Genomic DNA, 11,481 nt, shown 5'->3' with positions numbered 1-11,481 from the left:
AGATTAAATATTCTGTGGCCGGGAAATTTTTTGGGGATTGAAAACGCCCCAAAGGGTTAAACAAATCTTTTTTTCCGAGAAAATATCCCTTGTTTTGAAGTGCTCACGGCAGGTTTACTCCCTTGGTTTGTAAATATTGTTGCCGAAGCAAAAACGTTAAAATTAAGGAAAGATTCCAGATTCGTTCTGCGCCCCGGAATGGATATAACTCTTTCACATACAGTGTTGGACAAAATAAATCAATAACCTTTCAATAAATCGAAATTATTAGTAATAACTATTTTTGTTAACAAGCAAATAGAATTTGAAATGCAGAAAAAATCAAAGCATTTTAAAGTATTTAATGAAGAAAACATGAAATTAAAATTGTGCTTAAATTCGTTTTGTATAAAAATTTATTATTTTAATATTTGTTTACGTTATTGCCCCTGGACAAAATAAATCAATACATTCTAGAAGTATTAATAAAACAAACAATAAAAGTTTAATTCTAACTGCTGCTTAGTAAGCTTGTGGGTGGCGCCTTTTAGCTTTCTAATACTGCTTCCAATCGGGTGAGGCATAACTCTTCGACTAATCAAATAATTCAGGTTCAATTTCCTCCAGACCTTCTGGAGGCTGCGTAATACGATGTCTTGTCAGTTACATTCGTTTTATTCACGTTTCCGTCCAAATAAGCCCACAGATTTTCAATGGGGTTCAAATCTGGTGATTGTGGCGGCCATTCGAGCAGTTTTTACTTTATTAGATTTGAAAAAGGTAGTTGGTTTTCTTCGCCTATATACTTAGGATCGTTTATCTTGCTGGAAGATACAGTTGTTTTCCTAAACCCAATTTCAAAAAGGTTCTTCCAAATTCTCGCACAATATATCATATATCCTATTTGCCGTCATAATACTTGAATTCGAGCCAAATTACCGATACAGAACCATGAGAAGCATCCCCATACTCCATGATATTACCGCCTCCATGTTTTTACAGTCTTCTGAATATTTACTTCTTTGAGAGCTTCACCAGGTTTTGCGTCACAACCCTAGACCGCCGTTTTTTGCCGCGAATAAACTCAAACTTACTCTCGTCAGACCACAATATGTTTTTCCAAAAGTCTAGAGGTCATTTTCGCGTACTTCTTGGCAAACTCGAATCGTTTTTTTATTTTTTTTTAATTGATGAAAGGACGCTTTAATGAGAATACGCTTTTCAGTCCAGATTCTCGAAGCTTCGACGCACAGTGCGGCTGCTGACAGTCAAGTTCATCGATTCCACATATATTTCGTGATGATAGCTTCGGATTTTGTTTTACCATTCGAACGATTCTGGTATCATCACGAAAAGTTGTAACCCGTTTTCGACCTTTTCCGGATAGTTTGCCACAATCCCATGTGTTTCGTATTTTTTCGCAGATGTGCTGCATGCTCCAATAGAGCATCGAGTATTTCTTAGCAAATTATTCTAAAACGACTCGCCATTCTGGCCGGTCGCGAATGACCAAATTTCGGATGTCAAGAGAAATTGCTTCGCGTGACATTCTTCTTGCTCGACAGTTTACTACACTGACTCACTGAACATGTGAATTCTAGTCGTAGATACAATGTAAACAAACAGACGAATGACAAACAAAAGCAAAATGACGAAAATGTAAATATTGATAGTTCCCTACACATTATGTTATAGCAGTGTATGATTTATTGTGTCCAGGGCAAAACGTAAACAATATTGAATAATAAATTTTTTACAAAAGAATTGAGGACAATTTTTATTATTTCATACTTTCTTCATTTAAATACTTTGAAAATGCTTTGATTTTTCTGCATTTAATATTCTATTTGCTTGTTAACAAAATAGTTATACTAATAAATTCAATTTGTTGAAGGTGTAAGATTTATTTTGTCCAGCAGCTGGTAGATAATACTAGATGTACCGGGAATCAAAGCAGTATTTTTGCGCTCAAAGATTTTCGCGTCATGAAAAAGCGATGGCATGATTTAGCAGTTCAGATCAAAGAAAAAAGCGAAGAAAGAATAATTGTGTCACGTCCACCGCTACCGCGCAGAATTAAAAATTTTCCTTTTTACATAAACAATCTCCAGCGTTAGACTATAATATAGTAATAATTGCGAGCGCTAGATCATAAGGGAAAAACACTTGAACAAATCCCAACGCATTGGCCAAGTATTTGGCACTAGTTCGAAAAATAGACCAATCAAGAAGCTGTTACATATCACTAACACTATTGGACAAAAACTTGGGAATTGGGCAAGTTCCTAGAGTAAGGTTTGGACAAGTTACTAAAATCCTAGTTCGGAACTAGACCCATCAGACGACGCTAGTTGTAACTAACGTCACCAGCCCTAGTTCCTAGTTACAAACTCGGAACGCCACCCACGGAAACTAGACAAACACAAATCTCCGCGACTATATACTCGGAACATCCGCCGCGATCGCTCTCTTGTGCAGCAGCCGTCGTCGAGGTAACACCTCCAAACCTTCCTCGCATCCCTTCGGGGTCTAGTGTTAGATTCCTATTTTCATTATTAACCTCAAAGTTTTAGCGCGAATCAACCTACAACCAAGTTCCATTTATTCAACCATTATTATATCGACTACTATCATTACTATTATTTGTAACTAATAATTAAGCGTTTATAGATATCGCTACATTATCGTAGATTCTTTTATATTTTTCATAACGTATGTAAACTCGACTTCTCCTTTCGAGAGTATTCAATTATACATATTAATAATTGTAATCACTGTTTATTTAATTTTCTCATCCCATTCTTCCCATTTCCTTCAGCGAACGTAGTAATAAATAAGTGTGCGCGTTTTAAATACGAAGTTGTGGTGCGTATTACAAACGATCAACCACGAGAAGGACGACCACGAGGCAGCTAACCTCCAAATCCAGTAGACGCACGCTACGCTAGAGTTTTAACCTCCAAGACATGTGGCCAGCAACGGTGAGTACAACTTATATTTACATTTAAGCCCACTGCTATAGTGTTGCTTACGTAATTTAAACCCATTAATTATTCACTTTGGTCGTGCCACCTTACTTATTATTCGAGCCACGTGTTGTCGTGAGATATAACCTCAACGTCTAACCTCAACGTGTATTATTCGAGCCACGTGTTCGTCGGGAAACATAACCTCTCCTCGGGCGAATAACGCTCATTTCTCGAGCGGACACTCGCTCACTACGACCGAATTCCCGAGGAAATGGAGTTTGTTTAATAAATTTACCGAAGTAGCGTAAGCTAACCAACTGTATGCATATATCTTTTACCTTACCCCTCTCCCCCCTATACCCTACGACAAATCGAAGAGCGAACATCGCCTTCTTGGGGCATGCACCGCCCTTCCTGCCCCGGTCAGCTTAACAGAACTTACTTATCCCGGAAGCGGGCGCAATAACGTGTGATGTGCCGCTTCATAACGCGTAGATTTAGCCTCTCCCGACCTCCTCCTCCCATACTGGATCATCAATTGCGGACCACCGCCACTTCGTGTATGAAGTATTCGGCCTACTTCCATCCAGAGTCTAGAAACTTGTTCTGTCGGAACTGCTATACCAACGCCATTTCCACTTCAGAGAAATTGAGTTGTGAGCTAATACAGAAGCACGATTTAGTGGTAGGATTCACACGATACATTCCTACGTGCCACGATTGCAGAAGTAACCTTGCGTCTTACTCTCCGGTGCTAAGCTGCGATACCTGTGCGCTCGAATATTCGGCACTGCTCAGTTTGTTACAGGCAGCCGGTGAAAGTATTCTTGATTTCCCCGACCCGACCGTGGGTGCGGGTACAGGGCGACGAAATAAGCACTCTAGCTCTTGCACCTGGCGATATAACTAGACCCGTTTCCCTCTACGAAATTACTCCGATCGCGGTATCCCCGAGAAAGAATTCTCGGATTCGTTAATACCCGAAAACAGCGATCCAGCCCCGTGTCATTGCCCGAGTTAATCAACACACCGCGGCCGACCGGGACGTAACAATTGAAAAGAAAATTCAAGTTTTATCGCAAAAAACCGTTGACAATGTTCACGACTCAGTAGAACAGCATATAGCGTAGCTAGAAGAAGAGAGCGTACCATCGAATACGAAGAAATTGTTGAAGTGCAAAAAATTGAATGGCTTGGATCTTGGAATCTCTCTACATTTATGGAACGGGTATAAAGAATGATAGATTTTATTGCTGACGAAATGCGACGACGGCTTGTGGAATGTTTAATCACGGCAGATGCGAAAATTTAGTGTGCTCTAGTGACTATGTCAACTACATTATCAAATAAAAGTGTATTAATTTTGTACTTACTTTCGTTTTTGACACGAACGAGCCCATTTATAACATTTTCGACTTAATCGAATTAAACTACCAAAAATGCAGAATGCATTGCGAAAGTTATCTGGAATTGCCTTCGAAAAACATTAGTCTTCCCGAAAAATTTGTTATAAAGAACATGATCGCGCTTGCTCTGATGGAGCTAGTGTGATGATTGTAAGAAAGCAGGTGTCGTGACTAAAATTCGCGGAAAAAATTCCTGGACTATTCACCTGGCATTGCAATGTCCACAATCGCTTAGAACTCTCAATAAATGATGTTAGAAAAGATGTTGGAGGTGTAATCGTTTTATATCTTTATGGATAAATTGTATTCGTTTTATTTAATGTCCGCCGAAAATGCCACGAGCATTGCATGAAATATCCGTTGCACTTGGCCTGCAATTTAACAAAATTGGACGAGTACTAGGAATCAGATGGCTATCGAGCAACTTTTGAACAGTTAAAGCTGTTTGGACATCCTGTGGCGCAGCTATCGCTACGCCACGGTGGTCGTACACGGCAGCTAACGCTCGCGACGCCTGCGGCCCCGCGAACCGCCATTACGCGAGACTCCACCGAGCGCCACTGCCCCACCGAGCACTGCGACCCCCGCACCACGGGTCCGGGGGTATATAAGCGCGAGCCGCGAGACCACCGGCACCATTCCTCGGCCAAAGCTCTTCGACTCTGGCCTTCCTAAGCCTGCACGTTGACCAGCTACTCCCGCCTAAGCCTGCACGTTGAGCAGCCAACCCGCCTAAGTCTGCATGCTGAGCCAGCAACTCCTAAGTCTGCGTGTTGAATAGTACTCCGGCCGAGCCTGCATGCTGAACAGCACGTCCACCTAAGCCTGTGTGACGTCCTGACGTCCACCTCACACCCATTTTTAATTTTTTTATTTGCAATATTAATTATTAATGTATAACCGCTGATAGTTATTTTTGAGCGCCATTGATACTTACCATTTTTGCTTCATTACTTATTATTAACCACGGGCTTACGTACAGTAGTCTGTTATTAATCTAACCAAGAATATTATTTACTTAGCAACCTAACCAACACATATATTATGTTAAAAGCTTTAGCTTGATACTAGTTTTAATATAAAAATATATGAAGTAATTATATTAACATATATAAAGGGAAAAGAAAATATTAAAAGGACAAAACCAATATATATGTATAACTTAGTTATTATGCTTTATGATAGATTTATTTAATTAATTTAGTCACGTATATATATATATATATATATATATATATATTTTCTGACACATAAAAACACAAAAACATACATAAAATCAGTAAAATATATAAAAACAGTTTTATGTACTCTAGCAGCTAAATAAAATAATTTTGCAACATTTATTATTAATAATTTGATAAATTTATAATATAATATTACGAGATTGGTAATATTTGAGATCGTTTGAACTGTAATACCATGAAGGTTTTTATAGGTGTAGCAAAACCATTGAGCTACTTAATATTGTTTATTATATAAAAAGTATTAATGTTAGTTGTAATAATTGAAAGAATTAATTTAAAAATATATCTTATTATATGGTTATATAGCCATTGATAAGTATTACAAATTTGGCTTAATACATTTGGGTTCTTGACAGGATAAAATATTTAATTATTTTTAATAACAAAGAAACAAATTGATTTGAAATGGATTTTATTATACTATAGTAAAGTCCTTTGCAAGTAGGTAATTTTCGTTAAAACCAATAGGGTCGGTTATTATATAAAAACGGGAAATATCAATTAGTTATTTAAGACAAGAGTAAAAATAATGCCGGCGGAATTGTGTTTTATTAAGTGACGGTGTAGCTTTGATAGTTATTATAATTTACGGAGACATTTGGTGTTGATTGTTGTAGAAGGTCATAAGTTGTTATTAATAACAATTAAAAGTAAATTTTGGAATTAATTTTATTATACAATGAAATAGTTTTGTGAGTGTAGTAAATTGTATTACCACATTTGAAGTGATTTATCGTATAGAAAAATTAATATTATTTTTATAACATAAAAGGAGAAACATATTATAAGTAAAAGAATGCAGAATATTTGTCTACAATCTTAGTCAAAAGGAAGTACGTATTTAAATTTGCGAAATTGCAATAAAATTTTACTAAATTTTTTGGGTCTAAAATTTGAACCGTAAGGAAATAATTTGTTATAATTATATTGAAGCATCTAGGTCATAAGAGGAAACTAATAGGGACCTCAGATTTTGAAAATAATCATTTTTACGGAAGTGACCAACAACTTTTGGGAATCATCATTTTTAGCTAGGCTGATGGTACCTGTGATGAAATTTTTCTTATCGCACCACGGGATCATTGAGAAACCACAAAAATTGCAAAGTCACTATTTGTTAAACAAATCAGCGTTATTTTTCAATATTTATAGTGTAGAAAGTTTTAATGAAATATTAATAGTTTAGAAGTTACAAAGTTAAAACAATTAAAGTCAAAATCAATTAGTGAACAATTTAATATAAAAGGAAATAAAGTGTTTAACCCAAAAATATTAAGAAAAGAATAAATCGTTAATTAATTATGAATAAAAGTATATTACACATGGTATTACATTCATAGTAAGGATTATTGAATTTATTTAATGGAATATTTTATGTTACTGAGCATTAATTTAAGTATATAATTATTACGCATTTAATCTGTTAATAATTAAGTATATTAACAACACCATATACGAACACACTTATATATGTGCATATAACCCATAAAAGAATTATTGGTTATTTAAGATTTTATGAATTAATTAAGACTAACATTGTATTGGAATAATAATTTTATACGGTTTAATTATAATATTAAACCCGGCACACCAATAGTTGCTTTATTACTAATTTTATAATAACCAAAGAATAGACGTGCAAGTACATACACGTGTATATCTATATATATAGGCATCCCTATATATATAAGACAATTATTGGTTGAGTGAGATTTTATAAGTTTATTAGAATGAAATCTTGAAATAATAATTTTAGATGATTTAATTACATTATTAAAGGCTCATGATACCAATAATTGATTTTACAATAATTTATAATGATTATTATTTCACTGAATGCGTTATATTATTAAGTAGACGTATGCAGGGTCTTATAATAATTCATGCATAAGACTAGGAGCATATAAGATGCATATGTCAAGCGTTATAATTTTAAGGATTAAATTTGTGAGCATTACAGAATTATTTAAATATTAATTTGAATAAGACAGTGAACACAGCGTTAAGTAACAAAGGAATAAAGATTTAAATTCACGAAGGAATATTATTTCATGATGACTAATTGTAAAAGACGGTGACTTGTCGGCACCTGATTGAAATAATAATCCAAGACCGCTGTCTTAATCAAAGGTTGAATAGATATCTCGAGCAAGACATATCGGCAGGAAGTTGCAGCTGCCATTTGATTCGGAGAAACTCCGGTTGATTAAAAAGCATAACAGATGAGCGATAATTCTGTACTGCGAATTTCATGTTGAACTTACGCGTCAAAATACGTTTATCTTTTGTAAGCGTTGAGCTCACCGTTGAGCTCATCGTCCCCACTAGACGCACCGTGAGACCAATCCCACCACTTAAGTTTTCGATCCCACCATAAGAATCTTCGAAAACGAAGAACCAATGAGTTAAGTGGGCAGAGCCTCCCTACTATTTTAGTTTTTGCTTTAACCGTAGCGTCCCCACTTATTGTAATCCCTTCTCGAGCTACAGGGACCCTGTCCCCAAGCATCATAATTTTTGAGTATATAACGTGATGCAGCAGCCAGAGAATCAGACTCACACTTTAGACTCACACTTTTTACACACACCTTTTACACGGTACCTTTTTGACGACCCTTTTTAGACTTCACTGGCTTATTATATTTTACGCTAGTTAGCGAATTTACGTAGCTAGCGATCCAAAATTAATAAAGTAAGTGGTATCTAAAAGGGTCGTAAAAGGTACTGTAAGGTGTGTGTAAAAAGTGTGATCTAAAGTGTGAGTCTGATTCTCTGGCTGCTGCATCACGTTATATACTCAAAATTATGATGCTTGGGGACAGGGTCCCTGTAGCTCGAGAAGGGATTACAATAAGTGGGGACGCTACGGTTAAAGCAAAAACTAAAATAGTAGGGAGGCTCTGCCCACTTAACTCATTGGTTCTTCGTTTTCGAAGATTCTTATGGTGGGATCGAAAACTTAAGTGGTGGGATTGGTCTCACGGTGCGTCTAGTGGGGACGATGAGCTCAACGGTGAGCTCAACGCTTACAAAAGATAAACGTATTTTGACGCGTAAGTTCAACATGAAATTCGCAGTACAGAATTATCGCTCATCTGTTATGCTTTTTAATCAACCGGAGTTTCTCCGAATCAAATGGCAGCTGCAACTTCCTGCCGATATGTCTTGCTCGAGATATCTATTCAACCTTTGATTAAGACAGCGGTCTTGGATTATTATTTCAATCAGGTGCCGACAAGTCACCGTCTTTTACAATTAGTCATCATGAAATAATATTCCTTCGTGAATTTAAATCTTTATTCCTTGTTACTTAACGCTGTGTTCACTGTCTTATTCAAATTAATATTAAATAATTCTGTAATGCTCACAAATTTAATCCTTAAAATTATAACGCTTGACATATGCATCTTATATGCTCCTAGTCTTATGCATGAATTATTATAAGACCCTGCATACGTCTACTTAATAATATAACGCATTCAGTGAAATAATAATCATTATAAATTATTGTAAAATCAATTATTGGTATCATGAGCCTTTAATAATGTAATTAAATCATCTAAAATTATTATTTCAAGATTTCATTCTAATAAACTTATAAAATCTCACTCAACCAATAATTGTCTTATATATATAGGGATGCCTATATATATAGATATACACGTGTATGTACTTGCACGTATATTCTTTGGTTATTATAAAATTAGTAATAAAGCAACTATTGGTGTGCCGGGTTTAATATTATAATTAAACCGTATAAAATTATTATTCCAATACAATGTTAGTCTTAATTAATTCATAAAATCTTAAATAACCAATAATTCTTTTATGGGTTATATGCACATATATAAGTGTGTTCGTATATGGTGTTGTTAATATACTTAATTATTAACAGATTAAATGCGTAATAATTATATACTTAAATTAATGCTCAGTAACATAAAATATTCCATTAAATAAATTCAATAATCCTTACTATGAATGTAATACCATGTGTAATATACTTTTATTCATAATTAATTAACGATTAATTCTTTTCTTAATATTTTTGGGTTAAACACTTTATTTCCTTTTATATTAAATTGTTCACTAATTGATTTTGACTTTAATTGTTTTCAACTTTGTAACTTCTAAACTATTAATATTTCATTAAAACTTTCTACACTATAAATATTGAAAAATAACGCTGATTTGTTTAACAAATAGTGACTTTACAATTTTTGTGGTTTCTCAATGATCCCGTGGTGCGATAAGAAAAATTTCATCACAGGTACCATCAGCCTAGCTAAAAATGATGATTCCCAAAAGTTGTTGGTCACTTCCGTAAAAATGATTATTTTCAAAATCTGAGGTCCCTATTAGTTTCCTCTTATGACCTAGATGCTTCAATATAATTATAACAAATTATTTCCTTACGGTTCAAATTTTAGACCCAAAAAATTTAGTAAACTTTTATTGCAATTTCGCAAATTTAAATACGTACTTCCTTTTGACTAAGATTGTAGACAAATATTCTGCATTCTTTTACTTATAAAATGTTTCTCCTTTTATGTTATAAAAATAATATTAATTTTTCTATACGATAAATCACTTCAAATGTGGTAATACAATTTACTACACTCACAAAACTATTTCATTGTATAATAAAATTAATTCCAAAATTTACCTTTTTAATTGTTATTAATGACAACTTATAACCTTGTACAACAATCAACACCAAATGTCTCCGTAAAGTATAATAACTATCAAAGCTACACCGTCACTTAATAAAACTCACTTCCGCCGGCATTATTTTTACTCTTGTCTTAAATAACTAATTGATATTTCCCGTTTTTATATAATAACCGACCCTATTGGTTTTAACGAAAATTACCTACTTGCAAAGGACTTTACTATAGTATATTAAAATCCATTTCAAATCAATTTGTTTCTTTGTTATTAAAAATAATTAAATATTTTATCCTGTCAAGAACCCAAATGTATTAAGCCAAATTTGTAATACTTATCAATGGCTATATAACCATATAATAAGATATATTTTTAAATTAATTCTTTCAATTATTACAACTAACATTAATACTTTTTATATAATAAACAATATTAAGTAGCTCAATGGTTTTGCTACACCTATAAAAACCTTCATGGTATTACAGTTCAAACGATCTCAAATATTACCAATCTCGTAATATTATATTATAAATCTATCAAATTATTAATAATAAATGTTGCAAAATTATTTTATTTAGCTGCTAGAGTACATAAAACTGTTTTTATATATTTTACTGATTTTATGTATGTTTTTGTGTTTTTATGTGTCAGAAAATATATATATATATATATATATATATATACGTGACTAAATTAATTAAATAAATCTATCATAAAGCATAATAACTAAGTTATACATATATATTGTTTTTGTCCTTTTAATATTTTCTTTTCCCTTTATATATGTTAATATAATTACTTCATATATTTTTATATTAAAACTAGTATCAAGCTAAAGCTTTTAACATAATATATGTGTCGGTTAGGTTGCCAAGTAAATAATATTCTTGGTTAGATTAATAACAGACTACTGTACGTAAGCCCGTGGTTAATAATAAGTAATGAAGCAAAAATGGTAAGTATCAATGGCGCTCAAAAATAACTATCAGCGGTTATACATTAATAATTAATATTGCAAATAAAAAAATTAAAAATGGGTGTGAGGTGGACGTCAGGACGTCACACAGGCTTAGGTGGACGTGCTGTTCAGCATGCAGGCTCGGCCGGAGTACTATTCAACACGCAGACTTAGGAGTTGCTGCTCAGCATGCAGACTTAGGCGGGTTGGCTGCTCAACGTGCAGGCTTAGGCGGAGTAGCTGGTCAACGTGCAGGC

The sequence above is a fragment of the Ooceraea biroi genome, chromosome 2 (assembly GCF_003672135.1).
Source record: "Ooceraea biroi isolate clonal line C1 chromosome 2, Obir_v5.4, whole genome shotgun sequence".
Classification (NCBI taxonomy): domain Eukaryota; kingdom Metazoa; phylum Arthropoda; class Insecta; order Hymenoptera; family Formicidae; genus Ooceraea; species Ooceraea biroi.
The sequence above is the reverse complement of the archived record's forward strand: the minus strand, read 5'-3'. Positions refer to the sequence as shown.